The sequence below is a fragment of the Salminus brasiliensis genome, chromosome 9 (genome assembly GCF_030463535.1).
Source record: "Salminus brasiliensis chromosome 9, fSalBra1.hap2, whole genome shotgun sequence".
In the NCBI taxonomy this organism is placed as follows: domain Eukaryota; kingdom Metazoa; phylum Chordata; class Actinopteri; order Characiformes; family Bryconidae; genus Salminus; species Salminus brasiliensis.
The window spans coordinates 31705766-31718249 of record NC_132886.1 but is presented as its reverse complement, the minus strand read 5'-3'; the positions used below and the strand labels follow the sequence as shown (position 1 = coordinate 31718249).

The following is a 12484-nucleotide window of genomic DNA, read 5'->3' as shown; positions in this document are numbered from 1 at the left end:
ATATGAAATGGATGTGGCAGTCTGAACGGCCCGTACTGAATACCTCTTGAGCTCATAATCATGTGTACAGTGTTAGGAATACCCACTTTCGAGGCTCCCTATTCTCCAGCGTTGGGTGGCTACCAACTCACTTGCCCAAGCAGTACAAACAATAGATTATCCGCCAAACAATAGATTAACCATTTAGAGCATTTTAATGGCTCATGGTTCTGGTTACTCAAAGATGTCTAGAAGAGAACGGTTCTCTATATCATATCAGAGCCTAAGCAGCTTAACATGCATAAACACATGCATAAAACATGCATAAATCTCTTTTTTCCATGCAAAAATCCCCATGACTTCACTGATGCTAGGCTATTTAAGATTTTTCAACCTAATTAACAGTTTTGCACTGCTCGAAAATGAGGAACCCTATTAAATAGCACACAGCACAATAGCACAAGTCAGACGCTAGGGAAAGAAAAGAAGCAGCATTGTTGCTGTTCTGCAACCAGGGTGGGTAAATGTATGCTATGTGCATTTTAAGGATAATATTCAGTGTGTGTGTGTCACACTGTGTCTTGTCAAACTCTTATAGTGTTAAATTTAGTTGCAAAAAAAGATTTACCTCCATAGGAAATTAGATTTATTAGCAAAACTTACAAAAAAAATTAAAGCTGTTTGCAATAAACCAATCAAATAAAAATATTATGTTTAAGTGCTTTCTCCATATTCAACACAAAATACTACTTTTAATTAACTACTGCAGTTTCTAAGTTATTCAACCCGTTGACACACACGTCTTTAGTACTCAGTAGAGCACCCTGTTGCTGTTCTGACCTGCTGCAAACATGACACCAGCTTCTGTCAGCATTTCTAAGGAATCTTCAGTTCACTAACATACTTTTTCAAATCCCACCAAAGATTTTGGTGGGGTTCAATTCAGGCGACTGTGACGGCCATTTCAGAATCTTCTAGGACTTCTTCTGAAACCAAGACTTGGTTGACTTATAAGAGAGATATGTCCAGTGACATGCAAGCTTTAGAGTCCTTACAGAAGGCATTTTTCCAATGGATTTCCTGATAGGCATGACTGAATCAGTTTCCAGTGCCAGAGAAGGAAAGGCAGCCTCAGAACATCACGGAACCACTGCCATGCTTCACTGTAGGCAGGGTGTTCTTTTCAGCATATGCTTCATAATTCCTCCTCTTCCAAACATACCGCTGATCCAAACATACCCAAAAAGTTCCAGTTTTGTTGAATTGCTCCACAGAAGTTTTGGGATTCTGTTCTGTGGAGCGATGATAAAAAAAAACATGGAACTTTTATGTCTGGAGGAGGAAAAATTAAGCATACACAGAAAAGAGGCTCTGGTTCTGGAAACCTACAGCATGTGGAAAGCACAATGGATTCAATCAAATATCAGGAAATCCTAAGAGAAAACATGTCTTCTGTATGGAAGATAAAGCTTGGGCATTATTGGACCTTCCAACAGGACAATTATCCCAAGATTACATCAGAGTCCACCAAGTGCTGATTTCAGAAGATCTGGAGTTGCCTTCACATTTGTCTGGTGTACTGAAGGCCATTGCCCATGAAGAATAAGATTCTTAAGGATTAGACAAGATTCCTCAGAAATGCTGACAGAAGCTGGTGTCATGTTTGCAGCAGGACATAACAGCAGGGTGCTCTACTAAGTAAAGACACTTGTCAGGGAGGGCTTGAATAATTCTGAGACTGCAGTAGTTCATTAAAAGTGGTATTTTGTGCTGAATTTGGAGAAAGCACTTGTTATATTAGTTTGGTTTATAGCAAACTGCTGAAAGTTTGTAAATGTTGCCAATAAACCTAGTTTGCAATGAGGCTTGGATCATTTTCATTGCAAGTCATATATTTTAATCCACTCTCTAAATAAAAACAAAAGTCAGCGATAACAATCGAATATTTGGCTAGCTGTTTGCGTAGTTAGCCAACTTGACCACACACTGACCTATATAGGCTACCTATGCCTACTGGGCAGGTTTACTAGACTACTAATGTGGTCCCACACTTTGAGGTGCTGTTTTCTGCAGCGCCACCTTGTGGCAGAACAGTGCTTCAGCTCTAGATAAACTTAAGACCGGAATCCCTACTTAAATAAACAACATGGATGAGCATGCTGTGTGTGTACCCTATCTCCCCCCTTAACTGTCATATCTCTGATTCCACTTAGCAGAGGCTGTTTGGCCTTCTACCACAAAGCAGAAGCCACCACAACTCCAGCCTTTTTTCATGGTGACATGGTCTGAAACTGCTACATTTGCTCATTTTAATACTAAGACCAGGCATTTTGTAATTATAGCCTACATTTGAATGATATATGTAGAAGGATGCACTGTAAATGCAGGTTTGTCCTGTGGCTGGCCTGCTGCTGTCAGGGAGAGTCGAGCAGGTCAGCTGAGTTACCACAGCATCCCGACACTCCCTCTAGCGGTGGAACAGTTCACTGACGTTTGAGCCCTCCGACTCTCCGTACTAGATGCTGCTGAAAAAACCTGCTCCTGTGCTTTTTTATTATCCGCGCTTCCATGCTCCTGGCGAAAAAGAAAGGAGGTCGATTACGGGCAGACGGGAATGTACGGCAGAGACCCTGACTCATTCTCGGAATATGGACCACGCTGAAGAGCTCTGAGGAACATGGATGCGCCCGCATCTCCTGTCTGTCATTCGGCGGCGCCGCTTCACGCCTGCGTGTCTTGCGCGTTGCTCTACGGAAGATGAAGTAACAGCCGTTCTTACCAGAAGGAAACAACGGCGGCTGCTGCCTGGCAACGCTAGCTAACATATTTTCTTCGCCTGTATATAATATGCATATCATGTGAAATTGCTTCTGCCTGCTCTCGGTGAAACCCTCATTTCTGAAGTAACACTTCTTCCACACAGAAAAAAAAGCCCAAACCTAAACAGGCAGGTCTACTAGTCAGCAGCCGAAGTGCATAAACAAAGAGATGCATCCTTAGAAGAAGGAGGAAAAGGATTCCCGGCTTGCTTTGCCGTTAAGGTAAGACATTAGCGTTACAGCTTTCAGCGGTTAAATGAAAGCCTGAGATGCACCGAGCACAGCATTTCACTTGCTCTTTGTTTTTCTTTGCATTTAAATCTATCTTTATAGCCTGCCATCTTGATTTAGGCGGAGAGAGAGAGAGAGAGAGAGAGAGAGAGATATAGATATAGCTAGCTGTTCCATATCATAACAGAGCAGAGGCGGTGGATATCATCACCCCGCTAGCTTTTACTCCTGATGTGACGGAAGATATTTTGCAGCAGGTGTGAAATTTGACATCATGGAAACTGGTCTCCCTTCGTCCACTCTCACATTTCTGCTTATGGACGTTCTGGGGAAAAAAAAAAAATGAAATAGCATCACACAACACATCCCTGGGCTGCTGTTCTTCTCTTTGTCACAGTTGCAGCGCCATGCGTGGCTTTGTACGGTGTCGGTTTGGAGGGAGAGGAGTTAGTTAGTGTACTCAGCTTCTTGCTTTCTGGCTGCTATTTGTCAGTGCTGTTCTCGTCTTGGGTAACTCTTGATTTTATCGCTCTCTTTCTCTTCCTCTGTTTAGGACCCATTTTCTTTTCTTGATGGTGGACTGAATGAATGCATGCTTCTCCTAAATCGCCCACCTCGTCTCTGCATCAGCTCTACAGAAAGATTAGTGTATGTGAATGAAACTATAGCTTAGTGTAGTAGCTACATGTGAAGCACCCAGATGCTAGGCTGCATCTGGTCAAAATCCCCCAAAACCCAATTTATTCTAGAAGCATTGAAAGCTGTGGCTTGTTCTTAAAGTCAGCCTGAAATCAGAACTTAGGTTAGACAATGTCCCTGGTCATATTAAACATATTAACCAGTAGAACTGGCACCATCCATGCTGATACCGATACTGCTCCAATATCATTTCTCTATGACCTATCAAGATGTGTTTAAATTGATGAGCTAAACCTAGTTTACCAAGCACAGACAACTGCCTACTACCGCACTTGAAGAAATACACTGCTAACACCACATCAGAGTGTCATGTGCTGTTTCAGGATCAGGCCAGGTTCATTCTTCCTCCCGCCCAGCACTTTCTGCTGATGTCTGCTGGAAACCCATATTACCTTTGCTGTTTATGTTCTTTTGGTCTTGCACTGCGCTCTTCTGCACTGCTTATCTCGTTTGATTTTTGCCGTCATGTTGTGTTTATTTATTTTTGTGTATTTAGGCTAGCATTTTTGCCCTTTGTTGCATTTGTCTCAAGATCCTGTTTTGTGTGCCTGCAGGGTTTGTCAGAGCCAAACCCATTGATATAAATATGCCATCTTTAACCAATGATATCCTATTTCACCTCCTCCTTCTAGCCTCCATCCTCCATTAACAAGCAAAAGCACTCAGCCAGCTCACAGAGCCTCCTTACTACTGTGCTTAACTTGGAGACGCGTCCCATTATGGAAAGCAAATGCAGGATGTTTTCTCATTCAAGATGACCTTAATAACAGTACATGTGACTGACTGTTGATGGAGGCTTTGGTGGTGTTTGTCAGAAAAGTTTTACACTCTGATATGGAATGGCAGACTACCAAATTTCCACTGCGTTCTCAAAAATAAATGTTGAAAGTGCGCAGATTGCAGGGGCTATGAAAAAGTACTGATGCCACAGGCTGCGTTTGTTCACAATCTGAAGTGCATCAACCCTGGACTTGTTTCAATCCAGATAATCCAGATCTACAACCTGGATCCAGTTAGCACAGCAGATCCAGTTAATCTAGCCCTTCGTTAGCTTCAGAATACTAGAGTCAGGTTGTTGGAACTTTCGTTGGAGGGTTTTTGACTTTGTCCGAAATTTGTTCACTGTTGCCGGAATTTGTCGGCACTTGTCATCAGGCATGTCGGCATATTCCATTCCATTACCTCCAGATATGTATAGCCCCTCTGGTTTTCTGGAATGAAGACAAATTGTTAAAGCTTGGATTAAATCCAGCTGGGTTGGCCTTCCTAGAAATACATATTTGATGGATGTTATGAAGTAGGCCAGCAGCACATATCTATATTGCTCTTTGTTTTAAGTAGTAATCTGTTGATACAAGTATAATTTCAAGATCTTCTGATAGCATTTTTAATAAACACCTGATACTCAAAAATGTTGAGGTTATTACAAAATCTCTGAACATTATAAATAGTTGGTGTCATTTGTTCCCTAATTTGTATTGTTTGGAGAAACCATGCTGCTCTTCTTTACACAACAGGGCATGCACATCGTCACACCCCTGCACATCCTTTAAAGACCAGTGGTTTAGCTAGCAGACTATGCATAAGTTATGTTAAAACCTTGCCTTTCCTTAGTCTAGCTGAATTATCGCTCTTTTGATTGTGTAAGGACTCGTTTAGGTAAATTGCACATATCATATTGGTACAGCATGAGTGGGTTTCATGGGACCGTAGATATGTAGTTGGAACTGTTCTGAGAGCTTTGAAAGGCAAATTATTAGGCTAGTTAAGGCTGTTGGGCAAACTGTGGCTTTTTAGTGCCTAGCTAATTTATTCAGTTTGTTCTGAGAAGTTCTACGATGTTTATCTTCTTTCCAAGTTAAAAAGTTAAGACTTCGATACAGAGAAGCACCAAGTTGGAATTCTCTTTCATCCTTCTCAGTGTTTTGCCTCTTCTCGAGCTGTTAGATGGGAGAGAATTCTAAATGGGGATTAAGGGTGTGTCTGTGCTCTGCTGTGTTTGGTCTGGGGAATCCAGCTCTTGCACCTCACACTGAATGCATTGTAGAACTGTCTTCAGCGTGGAAACTGATAGACCTTTCTCACAGTGTTCATGCTGTCGTGGAGGTGGGTCTGCTGCATGGAACTGATGGAAAAACATGGTGGCCAAACTTGGAAGCTAAAAATAAAACTCTTTCTGTTCAGTATCCACCATTTCAGTAAGTTTTTTTTCATAAACCCCTGTCAACTTTGCGTCATCGTTTTCCCATCGTTATTTTAAGCCTTTTGCTTCTTATTATTGTTCTTGCAGTTTTCATTTTTGTCTAAATGAATGTGAATTAATGTGGTGTTGTATTCTTTTTACTCACTCTAGCACGGATTCGCCTCTCTTTGGATACCCAGGATGCACATCTTGACTGGTTGTGAATTCTGTTGTATATTGCAATGACTGTAGGGGCTCTGTTCACCACAGTTGTGTTGGACCCACTAAAGCTTCTGGATTTCCTTTATGTTCATAGACTGTTTTAATAGAAAATAGTTCTTGGTCGTTGGAAGAACAATGTAACTAGAATGATTCTGTTCATCAAGTTTATTTTCATTGGCATAATATGCACAGAGGTCTACACAAGCGTGAGGTCTAATGAAAAGCTTTTCTTTTAGCCTTGTAGCTCTGGATTGGTGGTCATACAGATGTGGAGTATAAGAACAGACCACTAAAGTGCTGGAACCTGTTGTCATGGGAACAGTGAGACCCTGAAGAAAAACAAAGGTTGCCCTTGGTGGTTTGTTTTATTCACTGATGTTGCTTTGTCCGAATATTCCCTGGCTCTATAATCCTAAAGATTTAGGAATCCTCACCATGGTTTATGATGTTAGCCCAAGCTAAGGCAGTATGCTCCAGCTTGTAACCTAATTTACTAGTTGCACGGTTGCCTAAAGCATGGCAGCGGGGATAATTGCATCTAAGTGTACCCAGAAGCCTTGGCCTGTGGTAGTTCTGAAGGCTTCAGCTGCGGCAGGGCTGTTGGCTCTTGGCTCTGGATGGTCAAATCAGCTGGAAATGATGCAGGCCATGGCTCTGTCCGGGCAGGGCTGGAGAGTGTGGAGCACAGGCTCTTTCAGGCCTGGAGGCCAGCCACCAAAGCTCCTCTGTCCAAGTCTTTAACATAATAAGGGCTGAGTGTTTAGAAGTAGGTTATGCTATTTAAGCGATTTGCCTGGCTGCCTGAAAAGATTTTGATTAAACAGCGCCTGGCTGCGGGGATGGATGTTGTTTGAGGCACGGTTTACGTTTTAATGTTCTCAGAAAACTTTGAAAAGGCTGCTACGTGTGTCTTGAACTTTGATGTTTGTCAGACAGCTCACGCTTAGGGAAAATTGGGTATAAACTCTTGCAAAGATTAGCCTAAACCTTTGACTTAAGAGGTTATATTTTGAATGTAAAATACCACCTATGAGCCACGGCATTCATGTCGAGCAATTGAAAGCGACCCATTTCAGCATATCTTCTTTCCGTGCCTGCCTCTCACAGCTGAATATCCCTGTTTGCACCAAACAGAAACCCTGCTGTGTCTCTGCAGATAGCCTAATCTCAAAATGATGACAAGATAGAGGCCAGACTCACGAGAGATTTGTTGTACGCTGCAAGTCACACACTTGGCTGCTTTTTAGCGAAAGGCAGGATGCTAAAAAGAAGTCGACTAATGCAAACATAATAAATGAAGTCTAATTCAACAGGTATCTGTGGTGTTTTTGTAGTGAGTACCACAGTGTAAAAACTGCATCACAGTGTGTGACATTAGCACAAATGGTAATCTTTGCAATATCCTGAAGTGGCAGTTCACTGAGAAATCTCATTTGCACGGTTCCCCCCCCCCCCATAAATGCATCGATATAGAAATTTTGGGCTGATGCTAGTTTTCATATCATACATCTGCCTACACAGAAGCATTAACATTTTGAAAATGTACCATGTACTTGTAGAGGGTTGCAAATACAATATGTTGAATAAAATGTAACCATTGTAGAGCAGCCAGCATCAACACTTTAGGAGTGCTACAGATACATTAAATATCATTTTTAAAAACTGTTCAGAACTAGTGTTTTTGCCTCATTTTGACGGCATATAATTAATACTAATTGTGATGAAAGTCAATCAGCCAAGTCATGTAAGGTGTCAGGCTGCATGTCAGGTGTCTGCTGATGTGTAGGACAAAGATGCACAATACACAAGAACTACAGCCTACCATTGAGCGTAGGATGGGGCGGTATAACTGTAATAAGGTACGTTGGGGCAGGGATGGCTCAGCGGTTAGAGCACTGGGTTTTTGATGACCGGGTTCAGTACCCAGGCTCAGCAACCGGTCACTTTGTGCTGCAGCAATCGCTGCCCATCACTCCGAGCATGTGTGCTCACGGTCACAGTGTGTGTTTGATCACTAGTGTGTGTGTGTTTTCACTACATGGATGGGTTAAAGGTTTAGGCCAAATTCCATCTGCCTTGTCCTGTCAATGCAGTATTAAACTATGAAGAAGACTATATTACAAAAAATACCACACAGGACAGTAAAAAAGTAATTGTCATATATTACTTGCCATATAAGATGCTTCCCCCATGGACATTAAGAAAAAACACATGGTGGGGCGCACTGATTGGTGAAAACGATTTAAAGACATACAACTAATTAAGTCTGCGGGTTTAGTAAACTAGTTGAGTAATTCCAAATAAAAGGGATAGCAAGCTAACCTGGATTAACCAGTCTGCAAGATTTGCCTGGTAACAACTGGTTTTGAGATTCTCTTCTGTGGACACTGGTGCAAGTAAAGCTGCAGTCACAAGTCTAGAGTCTAGTCACATGTCTATGGTCTAGCAATCTGAAGTATCAAGACCGTATTTTACTGAAGGGATCATTGTATGTTACTTCTTTCACTAAGGCTAGTAGGGCTTTGAATAAATCAAGACCGTTGTGTTTTGGAATAGGCCTGGTTTCTAGGACTGCTTTGGCCAACTCAAAGAAGAGACGACAAGTATGTCACTTCCATGTAACGATATCTTATTATTTGACTATTCGATTTTCCATTCTATGGCACCTTACAGCTTGGTGATGACTTGTGCAAGCAGACAACAAAGCCAACAAGACAGGATGATGTTCTGACACGTTCGAAGCCCTCAGCTGTGTTCAGGGGAGCGAAAAACCCTCAAGTTTGAACTGGTGCTTCTGCACATGCAGCCAAAGGTGTCATGTTGTGACTGACATGTTCGTTTACCAGTGCTGACTTGTCAGTGACTCATCAAACGTTTCGCAGTTCTTCAGGAATAAGCGTGTGCAAAGTGTTTTGCCTTTGCAAAATTAGCAGGCAGGCCTGTGATGGGTTGAGATTTTCTTTTGTCTTTCAGTCTCTGGGCCCTGTTTTTTAAAATGCTAAGTGGCTTGATGCAGCTGGCCGGGAGTGCTTTAGTTTTTTTCTCTCACTAGACAGAGTGATGTGTTGACTAAAAGCTGTTTGTTTTGTGGGATCACGAAACGAAAAGCTGTTTTATGTCCTGTGCCAGAGTGTTGCGTGAGGCTCAGCTTGAGTTGTGGCCATTCTGAAGGCAAACATTACAAAGTATTAGCAAGAACAACAGCACCGTAAATGGGATTAGACATTGGCGTATGGCTATTTCCAAGTAATTTGTCAGGCTGGAAGACCCACGCCTGTCAATAGTTTTGATTAAGCCTGAGTCATTTTGTCAGTCTCATATTTTCTTTAGCTGGGCATCAACATCCAAGCTAGACTGAATTCAAAGGTACTTCTTTTTAACGCGATTATTTCCTATTAAATTTTAATGTCCTGTTAAGCTTTGGTCCTTTGGTCGAGTCCTTTGGTCCTTTGGTCGTGGTCCTTGGCAGCTTTCCCACCTGCTGTTTAGGTAGGTGGGAAAGTCCCCTAAGAGTTAAAAGGAGCGAAAGGTCTGGTTGGGTCTAGGAGACCTGTAGGGATTGTCCCGTTCCCACGAATTAAGAGGGTGCTGTTTGGATAAGCCTGGTTTGGGACAGATTCAGTTTTAAGGAGTAGTCCAGATATAAACCAAGTGGCATCTACAAGGCTAATGCAGCTCACAAGTAATGGAAGATCAAACCACACCATTTAGCATTTGTGTAAATTGCATAACTAAATTTCATAAATTATTTTCATTCTTCTAATTAGGTAAAAAAAAAAAAAAAAAAACTTTTTTTGAAATAAATAAAAAAAAGGTTTTCTGTGGGTTCAGGTGGACTTCACATCACTGTTTGTAGACTCTAAGCTTTGGTCAGAAGCTCTGGCAGGTGTGTGTTTGTGTGTGTGGGAAGTGTGCCAGCATGAGATGAGCAGAGGCACTCCTGTGAGGTAGGCGCCCCTGTAATGAGGTGGTGGTCAGGGGCCAGTGACACTAGCCTCTCCTGTCCTCACCTGCTGCCATCCCTGCTACTCCACATTCTCCTAGTGATCTGACAAGCTGTGGCACTGACCCACAGACAGCTCCTTGGCTTCATGTTGGAAAAGGCCTGTGTTTGACCTGCACAACCACCTGTGGTACTGGGCCAAACAGTTAAAGTAATGGGTTGCTGAAGATTTCAATAGCAATAGGAGTTTTTTTCTTTAAATAAATCCACTGTGAGAACTGTAATTCTGAGGACAATATCAATGAGATCTTTGTGTTTCCATAGCTAATTTAGATCAAATGTGCTGCATTTGGGGGAATTTATAGTACTTGCTCTTTGACTCTCCCTATAGTTGGGGAATCTAACTAATAACAAATAATTGAAAAAATGGTGTTGGAAGATAATGCTGGAGAAAATCCTGCTGTTTATGACCTTTGGATTTTTTAGATTAGAAATGAATGGTCTGACCTCAATGAAGAAACAGTAAGGAATGTTACTATGGTTACATTAGATTACGTTAGATTAGGAATAAAGGTTAAGGTGTAAATAAAACTCTCAGGGAGTCGATTCTTTTTTTTTTGTGTTGAAGAGGATTCGCCTGTAGTCGTTTCTTTGTCGTAGCGTAATTATGAAAAACGGCCAACACAAACATTTTCACTAGACTATCGGGCTGCACCACTAAAGGACACATTTTTCTGGACACGCTGAGAGATACAGAAGCGTCACTGAAAGTGAAGTACTCATGGACTAACGCTGTAAAGTAATATTACAAGATTTTACACAAATGTAACAGCTTTATGCAGTCCCTGCATCTTTTGTCATTGCACAAGTGCTACATGGGCAGAAATGACAGTAAATACTAATGTCTGGAGGAAAAGCAGTTAAAGCACTAGAACCACAGATTACGTTTTAATGTTCTGCTGTAAAATAGTTCCACACTGCCTCTCTAAACTGTTCTGTTAACTTTTGAGAAGGTTCCTTTATGTAATTTTCATCACTTTCACAATGCTAATACTAAGTGACTATTCTGTTTCATTTATTGCTAGCAGTAAGAAGTAAAACTATAGAGGTAAAGTTTTGCTCTCAGCAGTGTTTTATAGAGCATTTTTTTCCCTTTAAAACACTCAATGAGTATTTTTATTTTCCAGGTCATTTCTCCTACCATAGGCGTTCCACTTAATTATGCAGGGCGCACATGGGCTTTTGGAAGAGGAAAAGAGAAAAGAAAGAAACCCGTTCGGTTAAATATCTTGGGCCATGTTTGACGTTTTATTGACTGCTTATGTAAATTAAAGAATGAACTTGTCTGGCTTTTTTTCCCTCAGCATTTGGTGTGGTTACACAGTTTAGATGTTTACTGATGGTAATGAGTCTATGTACTGCAAGGATTTAACACTGCTTTTCTTGAAGGGCAACTGTACTGCTATTTGGCAAAGAAGAGTGCCGTGTGTATGTACATGCATTTACACCTTTTACATGCATTTACAGAAAATTATTCAATCAAAACTAATGAAAATTATTTTAGGGGCATACCAATTCTAATATTTAATATTTATATTTTAAATTTTTACACATAATCTAAAATGTATTTTTATTTGACAGTTTTTTGTTTCTTTTTATTAAAATATTCTCTTTGTGAAAAAGATTGTGTAAAGTGTTCTGCTCATGCTAAAGGTGATATTTGGATGCATTTTTATCAAAATGATTTATTTTATTTTTTTTAAATACTAATGTTGGTATGTTCCATTAAAACTCCTCAGTAATTTATCTGAAGAGTTAAAGTGGATTTAACACTAGAGTTTTGGATTACCCAGTGGCATAAGATTATGGTCCATCATTAGAAAGATAAAGATAGACCGTAGGTTGCCAGTAGGGATGCATCGAAATGAAACATTTGGCCACACCTGGAATACTGATCACGTTTTTTCAAGATTTTATTAATTTGTGGAAGTCTTGCTTTTGTAAAGAAATAACTACAATTTGAAAATATTGATTGATCATTAGGTATTTTTAACATCTCGGCACACATACCAAGAAAGCACTTGACTAGGAAGTGCTGTAACTCTTGGCAGATTTACCCGCTTTTGACAATTCAGCAAAGCGGTGTCTGCAAATGGTCATTTTCGGGTCATTCTCCAAACATTAAAATGCACGCAACAACAATAAGTGCCTCACTCAATGCTGGTTATGATTTGATTGTGTCATCAAAATAAATGTCATGAATTAGCTTTTTTTCTTTTTTGACATTTTGGTTGCCAAATATTCAGTGCGTCTCTAGTCGTCAGTGTTCTCTTTCAGAACTTTTTCAATACACAAATTCTTAGACTTTACCTTGAAGTTTTTCTTCATTTGTCCACGTTGCGCCAGATA

The 12484-nt window shown here is 40.8% G+C and overlaps 1 protein-coding gene across 1 annotated transcript in view; it reads left to right on the top strand.

Moving 5' to 3' along the window:
• The first annotated feature begins 2495 nt into the window (after positions 1-2495).
• The window catches only part of b4galt2 (UDP-Gal:betaGlcNAc beta 1,4- galactosyltransferase, polypeptide 2), a 165653-nt gene continuing 155664 nt past the window's right edge, over positions 2496-12484 (top strand). The window contains exon 1 of the mRNA XM_072688228.1: positions 2496-3020. The gene's annotated coding sequence lies outside the window, so the exon portion shown is untranslated. The remainder of the gene's footprint in view (positions 3021-12484) is intronic.